The 15215-nt window shown below is 52.8% G+C and overlaps 1 protein-coding gene across 2 annotated transcripts in view; it reads right to left on the reverse strand.

Moving 5' to 3' along the window:
- The window catches only part of SCN4A (sodium voltage-gated channel alpha subunit 4), a 53039-nt gene extending 40973 nt beyond the window's left edge, over nt 1-12066 (reverse strand). Inside the window, exon 1 of one of the 2 annotated variants that reach the window (XM_061392354.1) lies at nt 11704-12066. The gene's annotated coding sequence lies outside the window, so the exon portion shown is untranslated. The remainder of the gene's footprint in view (nt 1-11703) is intronic. The other variant, XM_061392353.1, reaches the window with a different exon arrangement.
- Between the last annotated feature and the right edge of the window lie 3149 nt (nt 12067-15215).

A 15215-nucleotide genomic window follows, 5' to 3' on the forward strand; every position in this document is an offset into this window, starting at 1 on the left:
AAATCTGGGTCCCCTGCCTTGAGAACATAAGATCTTAGCCAGTGGATCACTGTTTTAAAAATAAGAAACTAATCATATTGTTTCTCCTGCTTAAATTTCTCCAGTAATGTCCTATTGTGCTTAGAATAAAACCTAAACTTCTTTTGGTGGCCTCCAAGGCCCTGGTGATCCAGCCTCTATCTATACCTCTTCACCTTTGTCTGCTGATCTATTCTCCCTGCTGACTCTGCCCCAGTCCTTCCGGCCTCCTTCCAGGTTCTTGACCACTGAACTCACGTCTGCCTTTGGATCTTTGCTCTCTCTGGAGCTCTTGTCTCCTATCTCTTCACATGGCTCTTCCTGCTCACTTTCCCATCAAGCCTCTAATGTCCCTTCTCCAAGAGGACTTCTCCTCCTCACCTCTCTGTCCTAGTCCTTGTACTTTCCATGATGATGTATTTTCCTTGACATTATTTATCATAATTCTTAATCACTTGTTTATTGGCCTAATTTCTTTCTCTATCTCCTTCACCAGACCAAAATGCCGAGAGAGCAGGAACTCTGTCCAGATCAGCACGGCTGGTCCCAGGCCTGGGCACTTGGCAGACACTCAGTGAGTGGATGAGGCCTTGGATATAGATCTTTCTTGGAATAAGATGGATTCTGAAAGGTTTCATCCATCCGTCTACCCACCCGTCCATCCATTCATTCTGTTCTAAGTCAGAAGCTGAGCTAGCCCTGAGTAGGACATAAAGATGCACCAGCTATGCATCCTGCCTTCCGAGAGTTGATAGCTGGGGAGACAAGGGCACAGAAGCTATGATATGAGGAGACCGAGATGTCCGCCCTAAAGAAGGGAGCAGAAACTAACACAATATTATAAAGCAATTATATTCCAATGAAGATAAATAAATAAAGAAGGGAATTGACTGTGCTACGGGAGTTCGGGTGGCTGAGTGGGGACTTCCAGACCAGGGAAAGGAAAGATGTGCCTTTTCAGTTGAGTCACAAAGGATGAGGGAGTTATGGGCGCAGGCAAGTGAAAGGGAAGGACACTCTAGGAAGAAGGGACAGCCAGAGCAAATGCAGAAGCAGGACCTAGGGAGCTACCCTGTGTCAGTCTTTGGAGGGTTTGGAATCTGTTTATGGGCTTTTAAAAAAAATTATTTATTTCTGTTTGCACTGGGTCTTTGTTGCCGTGTGGGCTTTTCTCTAGCTGTTGAGTGGGGCCTACTCTCTAGTTGCAGTGAGCAGGCTTCTCGTTGCGGTGGCTTCTCTTGTGGTGGAACATGGGCTCTAGGGCATGTGGGCTTCAGTAGTCGCGGCTCCTGGGCTCTGGAGCACAGGTTCAGTAGTCGTGGGAGCATGGGCTTAGTTGCCTCGTGGCATGTGGGATCTTCCTGGAGCAGGGATTGAACCCATGTCTCCTGCATTGACTGGGGGATTCTTTACCATTGAGCCACCAGGGAATCCCTGTTTATGGGCCTTGGGGAAGTGGGCTGGGCAGCTAGGCCAGGGCCTTGAAGACCGCATCTGGGAGTCTGGACTTCATCTCCCTGGTTTGGAAAGCCCTCCCAGGGGTGCTGGGTTGCTTACATTGGCCAGTGTGTAGGTGCCCCCTGCTCATCCTAAGAGTGTCTCTAGAACAGAATGACAAGCTGTGCTGTTTGCAGTGGCCCCAGTGGAGAATGAAAAGACATCTGGGGTGTACGCACGGCGACTTTCTGGCAGGGACAAGCACTGATAATGTCCCATGTCAGTGGGTTGGGTGTCTTGCAGGCAGATCACCACATGGCCCCTCAAGTCCAGCCTGGAGTAAAGGGAGCCATGTGACAGCTCAAATCCTCCTTCCACCAGCCACAGGATCAGTCTCTGGCCTCAGAGATGGGGTGTTTGAGGGCCTGGAGGAACCTCTTCTCATGGGAAAATTTTTAATATTTATTTTAATTTTTTTTTTTTTTTGGCTGTGCCAGGTCTTAGTTGCAGCACTTGGCCTCTCTGATCTTTGTTGCTGCTTTAGTTGCAGCATGTGGGATCTAGTTCCCTGACCAGGGATCGAACCTGTGTCCCCTGCATTGGGAGTGTGGAGTCTTAGCCACTGGACCATCAGGCAGTGCCCCTCCCCTCCACTCTCCCCCCACCCCCACCACTGAATTTAAGAATGTTAGATTTGCAAGGACCAGAGACATGGAGTCCAACTCCCTCATTCTGCAGATGGGGAAACAGGCCTTGAAAGGAGCAGTAACTCCCTACTCCCCAGACCACACATTTATTCCTTTAACAAACATTTCCTAAGCATCCACTCTATGCGGGGCTCTGTTTGGGGAGTCAGGGATACAGGAGTGGCGAAGTCCCTGTCCTCACTGAGCTTGCATTCCCGAGGGAGAAGGCAGATAATAAATAGGGAAGCAAATAAGATAATTTTAGAGAATGATAAATGAAAGGCTCAGCCAAGACTAAAACCCTGTTCCGTGGGCACCAGAACTCAGTTAGGAAGTGAGAAGCTCCGTCGGAAACTGCGTCAAAACGGAAGTTTCGGCGGAAGTCGGAGTTAAAGTTTTGGAAATCTGGAGGCAAGGGGTGTGAAAGGAAGGGTCCGGAGTCAGGGAGCCAGGTTAGGGCCAGCTGTCCCTGGGCAGGGAGCCGAGGGGGAGGACGCTGGAGGGTGAGGCAGCTCTTCTCTGGGGCGGGTCCAGCCCGGCATTGTCTCCCTCTGTGGGGCTGCCAGATCGGAACACCCAATTCCAGATATAGTCTGACCGCAAAGAGACAGGCCTTTTCTCCTTGGCCTGGCCACCCATTGTGTTCATTCATCCCAAGATGGCATTTACATTTGCAGCAGCCCACCTACAAGGGGAGTTTACAGACACCCCCAGAGTTTTCATCATAAACTGTGGCCATATCAGAGTTTCACCATCCTGTAATTATGCAACTGACTTTTCTCTTTTAAATCCAAGTGGAGCTCAACAAAATATTAGCAAATCAAATCCAACAGCATATAAAAAGGACTATACTCTACAACCAAAGGGGATTTACCCCAGGTATGCAGCACAGATTCAACACTAGAAAATCAGTTAATTTTTATAATTATTTATTCATTTGGCTCTGCTGGGTTTTAGTTGCAGAATGCCAGATCTTTTTTTTTTTAGTTGTGGCATGTGGGTTCTAGTTCCCTGACCAGGGATGGAACTGGGCTGCCTGCATTGGGGGCACAGTGTCTAAGAAAATTAGCACAGTAAAGTTCCGAAAATCAATTAATGTTAATCTGTCATATCAACAGGCTGAATAAAAATCCTTTACTTTGCCAACAAAGGTCCGTCTAGTCAAGGCTATGGTTTTTCCTGTGGTCATGTACGGATGTGAGAGTTGGACTGTGAAGAAGGCTGAGCGCCGAAGAATTGATGCTTTTGAACTGTGGTGGTTGGAGAAGACTCTTGAGAGTCCCTTGGACTGCAAGGAGATCCAACCAGTCCATTCTGAAGGAGATCAGCCCTGGGATTTCTTTGGAAGGAATGATGCTAAAGCTGAAACTCCAGTACTTTAGCCACCTCATGCGAAGAGTTGACTCATTGGAAAAGACTCTGATGCTGGGAGGGATTGGGGGCAAGAGGAGAGGGGGACGACGGAGGATGAGATGGCTGGATGGCATCACTGACTCGATGGACGTGAGTGAGTCTGAGTGAACTCTGGGAGTTGCTGATGGACAGGGAGGCCTGGCGTGCTGTGATTCATGGGGTCGCAAAGAGTCGGACATGACTGGGCGACTGATCTGATCTGATGGTCATATCAATGAATACAGAAAATGAATTTGACAAAATCCAACACCCATTCATGATAAATACTCTCAGCAAACTAGGAATAGAAGAGAACTTCCTCAACCTGATAGAGAACATTTTCCTAAAAAATCCTACAGCTGACATAGTACTTAATGGTGAGAAACTGGAACTTTTCCTACTAAGATCAGGAACAAAGCAAGGATGTCACCTCTCTCCACTCCTTTTCAATATCATACTGAAGTTCTAGCTAATGCAATAAGACAAGAAAAGGAAATGAAAGTTACACTGATCAGGAAGGAAGAAATAAAATTGTCTTTGTTAACAGATGACATGATTGTCTTTGTACAAAACCCAAAAGAATCGGCCAAAAACAAACAAACAAACCCCCTCTTGGAACTAATAATGATTATAGCAGAGTTTCAGGATGTAAGGTTAATATAAATTCAGGTGGTGTTATTCAGTCACTAAGTCACATCCGACTCTTTTGTGACCCCATGGACTGTAGGGCCACCAGGCTCGTCTGTCCATGCGATTTCCCAGGCAAGAATACTGGAATGGGTTGCAATTTCCTTCTCCAAGCGATCTTCCTGACCCAGGGATTGAACCCATGTCTCCTGCATTGGCAGGAGGATTCTTTACCACTCAGCCACCTGGGAAGCCCAAATTCGGTGTAGGATTTTCCATCTACCTCCACTTAAGTGCCCCTCATTCATTGCACCTCTTGACCTGCAATCTTCTGTAAAATCTTGATTCTCCCCACTCAGTTCAAGACCAATCCCTCACAGTTGAGTGCCTATGATCCTAATTGTCCCAAATTACTGGCCAAACAAAACTCATGACAGACATCCCCACTTCCTGCCACTATATGATTCTAGAACCTTCTCTCTTGGGACACCAAGCTTCCAATGAGGGTCCTTCAAACCACCTCGCTGCACTGAATTGGCCTGAAACCCCTCAAGGAGCCTCAGCCATGCCCTGCCAGCTTGGTAACAGTTGCTGTGGGAAACCTCCGGAAGACTGAGAATGGATGAGACCTGCCCCTCACAGCCTTCCCGTTCACTCTAGGGCACATTTCCCAGGATGCAGAGATGGTGGATGACTTGCTGGCCTTGCTCAGTCACCATCTTTCTTGCCAACCAAACATGCCCTTCATCTCTAGTAAAGCTGCAGTCCAGGCTCAGGCTGTTTCTCTCTGGATTGAGAGCAAAATTACCCAGCTGCTGCTGTTGCTGCTGCTAAGTCACTTTAGTCGTATCCAACTCTGTGCGACCCCATAGATGGCAGCCCACCAGGCTCCCCGTCCCTGGGATTCTCCAGGCAAGAACACTGGAGTGGGTTGCCATTTTCTTCTCCAAGGCATGAAAGTGAAAAGTGAAAGTGAAGTCGCTAAGTCGTGTCCGACTCTTCACAACCCGTGGACTGTAGCCTACCAGGCTCCTCCGCCCATGGGATTTTCCAGGCAAGAGTATTGCAGTGGGTTGCCATTGCCTTCTCCAAAATTACCCAGAGATGCAGCCAGTCCTCAAGCTTCACCTGCAGTGAGGGCTCAGACTCAGGACTTTCTGGGAGGCTGAAACAGATCAAACTTTCTCTGTCCTGGCCAAAGACAGCACCGGGCATCCTGGTGGCCTACTTCCCAAATTCCTGCATTTCTGCTGTGGCCCAGCACCAAGAATGCAAAATGGATCCCTACTTCCCGTCCCCCTAGTTGTAAATCTCAAATCATAGCTTTTTCTCAGCTGGGGCAGGCTGGGGGTAGGGATGGGAAGGGGGTAGCTGTGTTGTTTCTCTGCCAGCACTTAGAGCCTCAGCCTTGGCAGGCCAGGGGCCTGGAGGAAGTCACCCCAGATGGCCCTCCCCTCTGGTCTGACACTCTCTGTGGAGGAAATCTGCTCCAAGAGGTCTTAGAGGGCAGCCTGGAGCCTAATGCAGAAACCTCTGGATACTCAGGAGCTATGAGAGTTCTGGAAACCTTCAGGGTCACACGGTGGGGGGATGGGGAGGGATTACCCTGGACAAGGAGTGAGCTAACGCTGATGACACTTTCCAGTTGGGGCTCACTGGGTTGAAATAAGCCTCCCTTTGATTTAACTAGCCTGATGATTTGTCCTGCCTATGGGGAAAGAATGATCGTAGTGTGGCCACATTTATTTTCCACTTACTGTTTGCCTCGAGATGGGGTTCCCAGGAATGGGTTTTCCCTCCCAAGTGAAGTGAAAGTCGCTCAATTGTGTCTGACTCTTTGCGACCCCATGAAGTCCATGGAATTCTCCAGGCCAAATTCTGGAGAGGGTCGTCTTTCCCTTCTCCAGGGGACCTTCCCAACCCAGGGATCAAACCCAGGGCTCCAGCATTGCAGGCGGGTTCTTTACTAGCTGAGCCAAAAGGGAAGCCCAAGAATACTGCAGTGGGTAGCCTATCCCTTCTTCAGCGGATCTTCCCAACCCAGGAATCAAACCAGGGTCTCCTGTATATGAGGGAAGCCCCTCCTCTCCTATGACTGAGCCTTAAATCAAAGGAATTGATCTTATCTCAAGGTGTAAATTCCAGGCCTCATCAGCATCAGCTCGGGGAAGATTCTATTAGGAGTGGGAGTGGGTTGGTTCCTCTGACCCTCAAACCTCAGTACATTCACCTGTCATCCTGACATGTGTGGGCCTGAGAGATGGAGGCCCAATATATTTCACTGAAGTATAGTTGACTTAGTGTTTCAGATGCCCAGCAGGGTGATTCAGTTATAATATACACCTATCATTTCCCAGATTATTTTCCGTTATAGGTTTTTACAAGATATTGACTATAGTTCCCTGTGCTAGACAGTAAAGCTTTGTTGCTTGTTGTATATCTATTTTTTAAAATTAGAAATCTAGCACTGAGAATTATTTCTTGATCGAGAGCAGCCATCCGTACGTTCATTTGGTGTTTAACGCATGCCAGGCCCTGTTTCAAGTGCTTCGCATTCATCATCCCAGCGACTGAGTGGTGCAGCCAGGATTCGAATGTGGCTCTCGGAGGGGCCAAATCCACGTGCCTGCTACCACAAACACAGCGTCCCTCTGGCTCGCCCAGTGGGGGATGGTGCTCAGCCGGCTGCCCTCCCCCAGCCTGGGGCATGCCCAGGTTGCAGTCCCCTCCAGTTTCCCCCTGGGCTGGCCTGAGCCTCACCTGTCTGTCCTCTTCAAAGGACAGACCAGAGTCCTCGGGCCAAGCCCCTGAAAGGCGTGGGCTCGGGTGGGTGTCTGGCAAGCCCTGGCAGGCCCCAGGCTCAGGCTTCCCGGGGCCTCGAGTTGGGAGTTGGGAGTGGTGGGGATTAAGGGCCCCCACCTGTAGTTTGGTAAAGAGCCTTTGTCAAGGTCTGGTTTTTCATTTGCACCAATCAACTCTAAAATACCCTCCCAACTTCCTCAGCAGCCAGCTTGCTCCTACACAAACACACCCAACACACCCAACACACACACACACACACACACACACACTTGCTCACTCCCTCGTTGCTTCTATGAGTCATTTCCCAGCTGCTCCAAGGGGTGGGGAGGCTAATTAGTTCCATCCAAGCCTGGGGCTTCCTGCCCTCTGCTAGCTCTCTCAAAGGTGCTCCCAAGTATGGTGATGGGGGCTCCATGGATGGTCCCCCTCCAAATTGTGTGTGCACAGCCTCGTCTACACACATATCCACAGTCACCTTGCCCATCCTCAGGCAGACTCACCCCTGCACACAGGGCTGCCTCCCCTCACCCTGCGGGCTCCCACCTAGGTCAGCCCCTGGAGCTGCCAGCCTCTGTTCTCTCTGCCACGCACTCTCCGCACTCCCAGACCATGGCTGCCAGGCCTTTTTCCTGCCTTAGGTCTACCCAGAGGGTGAGAAGAGGATGGTTCGAAACTGATTCTGAGCCTGGAGAGTTCCAGGGCCAATCTGGCCCCGCTTCCCTCCATCAACCCCTAACCATCTGGGTAGCATGGGCTTTGACCCCTTTCACCCCACACATGGGCTCTAGGTCCCTGCTGGGCTCAGGGAATTGGATGAGGAGCGCTCGGAAGAGCAGCCCGCAGAACCTGAGCCTATAACCTAAACCCCCAAGGGGTGTCCCGCCCCTTTATCAGCTTGGCTTCGCCACTCAGAGAATTTGGTTCAACCCCAGAAACTGCTCCAGGGATGTTTTCTCACCAGTGACCCTGTGGAAGATCCTTCTCCCAAATTAGGCCAATCAAGAACTTAACAAGCCTCAAAAAAGATAAGAGTCACCTGCAGCTCTTACTAAAATGGGAGGCTGGGGTAGGGGGAAGCTCGGCTTTGTCCTTTACTCTCACAGCGCTTAAGGCAATACCTGTAAACCACATACTCTCATCAGGGGAGCTCTGCTGTCGGTATGATAAAAGCCTGTCTTGGTAGGAAAAAACCCACCTCCTCCCAGGTATATAGGGTACCCAGAGCTGGACGGGGTCTAATGCTTCCTACCAGACACCCCCAACTTATAGCTTCTTCTCCCCTTCTGTTACTCCCAGCCCTCCAACAACGAGACATTTATTTCAGAGTCATAACCTGATAACAAGCGCAATAATGAATTCCTGGTTAACACTTATATACTTGCCAAGCACTATGCTGGGCATTTCACATGCAGTGAGCTCATGTAATCCTGACATGATCCTATTGTTATTATTCCATTTGGCAGATGAGGAAACGGAGGCACAGAGAGGATAAGGAAGTTGCCAGGTGTTATTTATGTAGTAAATTGGGGCTGGAAACCTGACCCCTGGGGCTCTCGGAAGAGACCCTGGCTCTGAACCACTAAGGTATATCATCACCCCAGTGTCTAAACTGGGCCATGACCTTCTAGCCCCTGGGGGGGTGGAGGAGGGGCTGGCACCTGGTTTCACAAACCAGTTCAAAAACAGAGCGGGGTCTGGTGACTCTTGTGGGTTTTGCACTGTCCATTTCTGCTAGGCCTCCCAGCAGAGGGCAGGGAGGCCTGCAGGGGGCAGGGGGCAGCCTGCCCTTTGAGGGGCACCACGGCTCCCCTGCCATCCCCATTGCCCAGTGGGCTCCTTGAGCCCCTCCCACTCCTCTGGCTGTCCCATGCCCTGCCGCCCCTCCCGCCACACACACACACAAGGGCTGTTGACTGAAAACTGCAGGGAATAAAAATAGCTGTGCTGACGAGGCAGAATGGGGGCCAGAGTACATGAAAGGCCTGGGGCTGGGGTGGTGGAGGCGGAGAGACCCTGGGATTCCCCAGCCCCATGAACGCCTTCCAATGGCGCCGTGGGGAGTCCGGGCCTGTTCCTGCCTCCGCAGAGTTGGGGACCCCTAGGGATGCAACCGGGGACCCACTGCCCCCAGGGTCTCGGGGGAGAGCTCTGCCCCAGGGAGTAGGGGCCGTGGCTACTGTGGACAGAGCCCTGGCCCCTCACAAGCCGTGTGCCCCAGGTAAGTGACAGGGCCCTCTGAACCTGAGCCTTCCCTCTAAGAGGACTCGAGGGACAGAGGTCTGTGTAATGTGGACTGGGGCTGCTGACGCTCCCTCCTCCTCCCCCGCCTTCTCTCTACCTGCTCCCTGAGGCCCCTGGGCTCAGATCTTTCATGTCCCTTCTGTGCATCTCTCCTATCACCCGGAGAGAGTGAGCCTTCCCACTCTGGTCTGGAGGGTTCAATCACTTCTCTCCTCTCTGCCTTGCCTCCCCTGGGAGCCTTCTCTAAACCTGCCCCTTCCTGCCATCATCCACGCTTTTCTCTGTTCTGGTGGACAGAGTTGCCCCCAAAGGCAGGGACTTTGTCAGGATCACCTCCAGCATCTGGCCAGGAGTTCAATGCCTTCAGCATCAGCTTCAGGGCTTCTCCTCCTTTGGGCCTGGGTGGGTCAGGGCAGGGAAGCTGGCTTGGCAGACTTTGACACTCAGGCCAGTCTAGAGCTGGAGGCGACCCTGAGTCCTGAGCCTCCACCCTATGCGGGTCCCGATGCAAAAATGACAAGGAAGCCAGGCAGGGATGGGACCACCTAGGAAGGACCCTTAAGTACCTTCCGTAAACCCCTCCCATCCCCTGAGAGCTGCCAGGCATGAAGATGGGGGTGGGCCTTGGGTTATGTCTGGGCCTCTGCATCATCCCACACAGGGAGCGTGGCTCCAAATCCTAGTGCAGTGGCTATAATCATCCACACCACTGGCCATGAGCAGGGGACTAGGGATGTCCCTGGAAGAAGCTGGAGGGTTCTGGGAGAACCAGCCCTCTGACACCTGCCCCCAACCCCAGCTCTGCACACCTGGGTTCAGTCACTGCCACCGCAGACGAGAGACAACAACGCTCACCTCTGGTTCTGCCCCAACTTCTGTCAGCCTCCTCCCCTCTCCAGACTAGACAGACACGGAAACTGGTCTCTAGCTGCCCTCCCCGAGCTGGCTCATCTTTAGGGGCCGAATTAAATGGCCTTCAAGCCTTCCCAGGTGGCTCAGCGGTAAAGTACCTGCCTCCGATGTAGGAGATAGAGGAGACGCAGGTTTGATCCCTGGGTTGGGAAGAACCCCTGGAGGAAGGCGTCGCAACCTATTCTAGTATTCTTGCCTGGAGAATCCCATGGACAGAGGAACCTGGTGGGCTACAGTCCATGTGGTCGCAAAGAGTCGGACAAGACTGAGCAACAATTACATCATGTCAAGGCTCCCCTGGGCTCTAGCCTTCCTGGGCTCTGGGGCAGACGCCTGCAGCGGGCAGTATAAATTGGAGGCGGACCTGTCTAGTCTCCACCTGGAAAGCCATCTCCCCACAGGGGGGTGTCACAAGCTCTCATCAGGACCTGGCCCCCTGCCCTGACCCCATGCCCTGAGCAGGGTGAGGGGCATTGGGACACAGTACTTAACGGGGCGCAGTGGGAAGGGGCTCAGGCCCCCCTGCCCCTACCAGTACATTCTTGGAAGCCTCCCATCCCACCCCCCTCCCCAGGCCTTCTAGATGCGGCATCTTCAATCTTTTGAGCAAACTCCTCCAACACACACAAAACAAACCTCCCTTCAGCTCCATGAGCTTCCAAAAACACCTTCTCCCATCTCTGCTCAGACCGTCAGGCCTTCTCGGCCAGCCCCTGCCCACGCTCCCTCCCAGGGTCCTGGGTGCCCAGCTCTGCCAGCGAAGGCGGGGGGCTGTGCTCTGCCCTGGCACCACACCCCTGCCCCCCGACCTCCAGCCCCCTCACCCCAGCTCTAGTCTCCTTCTGAGTCCCCCAGAGACCCTTCAGTGCGGCGGCCCCATGTGGGATGCCCCTCACCCTGGACTTTCTGGCTCCCTGTCCCCACACCCCCTCCACTAAGAGGAGCTGCTCCTCTGCCCACCTCCTCCTCGGTTTCTCCAGGAGAGGAGCCCCAGTGTGCCCCTGGGCAGGGAGAGGCAGGGGCAGTGGGCAGAGCCTGGCCGGCCTCTCAGCCCGAGATGTGTCCTCTGCTGGCATCTCGCAGATTCCTGTTCCAGCAGAGCAAAGGAGCCGCCGCCACCCCCCAGCCGGCCTCCCGCTCTCCTCCCCGCCGCCAGCCCTGCCTTCTGGGCCACTGCGATCAGGCCGAGCCGAGTCACTGCTCTGGGCCCTCCACCCTCCTCCCCTGAGAAACGCAGTCCTGTCTCTGTCCCTTGGGTCATCCCGTCCAGAGCCGAGCCTTAGCGCCTGGGCCGTCTGTGATCAGGACGACGACCCTGGCTGAGGGCAGGGCCAGCTGGCCAGACAGGGGCACAGGCTGACGGGGAGAGGCAAGCACAGGGATCCGGCCAGGGTCATGGCACAAGGACCTCAGGCAGGGTGGCCGCGGAGCGGGGCCCGGCGTGGGCAGGAGGACAGTGGTGCCCGGAGCAAAGTGGTGACTTCCTCGGAGCCAGGCTGGGCTGGGGGCCAGGGCTCCAGGCCCCTGGGGTGGCCTGCCCTCGGGGTGCCCGGCCCAGCGGGGCTCAGGGCGGGGGCGCGGTACTCACTGTTGGACGGGAGCAGACGAGCCTGGAGCGGCGTGCCCACCTCGGGCTGGGGCTGGGACTCTGGGGGACTTGGCCGGGGGGCCGGCCGGCGGGGACAGCTGCTGCCGCTGATGTCACAGGGTCATGAGTGAAACCTGAGGACCCGGCCAATCTTCAGGTGGGAGCCTGGGCCGCGCTTGCCTCACGGGTGCCCGGGGCTCGGCTTGGGACTGCCTGGGCTGGGGGGCCGCTGACCCGGAGCGTGACACACTCAACACGTTCGTCCACTCTCTCTCACACACACGCACGCACACACGCCCACTGGGGCATGCGTCTGAGGCCACAGGCTCATTCTCACACAGGACTCTCCTTTCACACTCGTTCCCAGAAGCACTCCCAGGGCACACACTGGCTGGCACACTCTACACACTCACGGCTGCGTTCCCCGCTGCCCACTGTCACACTCATACATGCTCAGCCGGACATGTAAACTATACCCTTCACACAGTCACACAAATGCTTGCACTGCGTGTCACACTTATTCAAATGCATACCTGCTACTCACATAGACATGCTCCCACACTCACAGCAGGCTTGTGCACAAATGTGTATTATTACACGCATGCAGCCACATGCACTCTCCTGCCCAGGTGAGCACAGATGTTGCATATCCCAGACACTACAGTTGTATCAAGTGTGTACACACACCACTGTCATGCCCACGCATTTGGGCATTTCAGGCATGTTATTTATATCCGGGCGTTTGTCTGTGCCCACATAACATGCTTCCATTCCCATGTACATAGGGCCACCTATATGTACCTATGGTCATTATATTTTTAAAAAATATTGACTTTATTTATTTGATTGCACAGGATCTCAGCTGTGGCATGTGGGGTCTAGTTTCCCGGCCAGGGATCGAACCTGGGCGCCTTGCATTTCCCAATGTGCAGAGCGTTTTGCCCCTGGGCCACCAGGCAAGTCCCTGGTCACTAGGTTTTTATCAAGTGTATGTCTGTCTGTATGCCCACACCCACATCTCACGCCCATGAACTCCTCCCCCCAACACAGCTGTTTGGCTGGACCACACAGCAGTCTTGAGGGTCATTTCTCTACCAACACTCCCCCACCCCACTGACTAGACATCTGTCCCTCGGAAGTTGGGGAGGGGAGGGACGAGGGTAGTTTAGCCCCCCTCCCCCACTTCCACTCTGGGGCTGTGGTGACCTCTAGTGGAGGTGTCTAGAAATGACCCATTTCTTGTTGCTCATTAGCTCCTGCCCTGGGGGCAAACAAGAGAATCTCTGAGTGAATCCAGAGTAACTGTCCCCCAAAACGTCCCCCATTCTCCCATACCCCTCACTGCCACTGACTTTTCTGGCAGCCAGAGCTCTGTCTAAGCTGAGATCAGGCCAGAGTGACCTTTGCAAGGGGCATAGGGAAGCCTGGGGAGCTGTCACCCTCGGTCTAGGGGGCTGGCCCCATGGCGCCTCTCCTCCCAGGGGCTCTCCGTGGTTCCAGCTTCAGCATAGTCCAGCCCCTCCCTGGGGGCCAGGCCTGGCTGTGGTCTGAGAACTTCCTGCTCTGCCCAGACTTCGAACATCTCCTCCCAGTGAGTCATTCACACCCTCAGAGGGTGGAAGTCTTGGTGTTTTCACTGCAAGGTTCTTTATCCTGCTTTGCTCACTGACCTAACAACCATTTTCCATGTGGTTGTATTGCTAATGTAGTCCAGCGTCTGCTGGTCCCGACTTCTTCTTTGCTTCTTCTGGCATTCAGAGAAAACATGAGATTTATCTCACATCCTTTGCAAGTTGTCTCCCTGAAACTGCTCCTCAGGGGTTTCTCTCATCACTCCCAGTCCTGATGCAGCTCCAATTTGCTTTGCTGCTGGCCACCATCTGGAATTCCTGGTCAGTGTTCCCTTGATAGCACACTGCTCCCTGTCCGTGGGCACTGAAGGGGAGGTGGTAGGAGGCAGCTGTCATTCCCAATTATGGCTCTGCCCTTTAGGTCTCTGCCTTGCCACTGCCCAAAGCTCTATGGAGTCAGACTTTCTTTAACGAGGAATTGAAGTTATTAAGGGAATTATAGTACATAAGGCGGCAGGGTTGTATGCATTCGGTTGTATGGGTTGTGCACTGCACAATTCTGGGAACCAATCACATCTATAGTCATTATAGATTAGAATATTTAAGATGACAGTTTTCTAGCAGATGGTGGCAAAACATCTCGAGGAAGGGGCTAATTTTTCTGATTTGCACAAGGTTCCATTTGGATTAGGGATGGGGCTCATGGGAAAACAAAAGCTGTGTGTTAAATATGACTTTTTTCCACAGCCCTAGGGGAATGCATACCTCTCTATTGATAACAATATTCTTCCTTTCTTTGGGGAACTGCTCCTTCCCTACTCCAAATATGTGATTCTGGCTGAGCTGCTGATTACAGGACAGCCACCTTGCCCTGGCCACAGAGATGGACATTGTCACCTAGGGCTGGCCAATCCTCTTGGCCACAGTGGTTGGTCCAAAAGCTGGATATGTGACTCGATAGGGTCAATCAAAGGTCCATATAGTCAAAGCTATGGTTTTTCCAGTAGTCATGTAGGGATGTGTGAGTTGGACCGTAAAGAAGGCTGAGCGCTGAAGAATTGATGTTTTCGAACTGTAGTGTTGGAGAAGACTCTTGACAGTCCTTTGGACTGCAAGGAGATCAAACCAGTCAATCCTAAAGGAAATCAACCCTGAATATTCACTGAAAGGACTGATGCTGAAGCTGAAGCTCCAGTACTTTGGCCACCTGATGAGAAGAGCTGACTCATTGGAAAAGACCCTGATGCTAAGACAGGTTGAGGGCAGGAGGAAAAGGAGATAACAGAGAACAAGATGGTTGGATGGCATCACCGACTCAATGGTGGTGAGCAAGCTCTGGGAGATGGTGAAGGACAGGGAAGCCTGGCGTGCTGCAGTCCATGGGATCGCAAAGAGTCGGACACAGCTGAGTGAACAACAGCAAGAGCCAGTGATAGTCCTTCCTGGGGATTTATATGTATCAATACAAAAGAAAGCTCTTCTCTCTCTCCCTGGGATTCTCTAAGTTTGTCTAGAGTAACTGAAGCACCTCTGAAGGTGCCCAGGGTATGTCTGTCAGAAGTGAAAGAGTCTATTTATAGGAAGGGGGGGACACCATACAGATGGGGGGGACAAAGAGGGTGGATTAGAGGAACCTGAAGACACCTGAGTCAGTTACACTATGAACCAACTCCATCACTGTCCTGTATCACATGAGCCCCAAAATGTTCCTTTTATTTAAACTGGTTTAGGTTGAATTTCAGTTGCCCACAAGCCAAAGAATTCTGCACACTAGAATCCCCTTTCAGGAAATCTCATCCTCACCCACAGGAATTGGCCCCGGCACATCCTGTCCCATCTCCCATCCCTTGGCCTGAGAAGTCAATTTCTTCCCTGAATCATTCAGTCAAGGGTGACTTCCTGGGAGTTTGGCAAGTGCTCCCCCATGGTTGGGGGCACCCC

Source organism: Bos javanicus, chromosome 19, assembly GCF_032452875.1.
Source record: "Bos javanicus breed banteng chromosome 19, ARS-OSU_banteng_1.0, whole genome shotgun sequence".
In the NCBI taxonomy this organism is placed as follows: domain Eukaryota; kingdom Metazoa; phylum Chordata; class Mammalia; order Artiodactyla; family Bovidae; genus Bos; species Bos javanicus.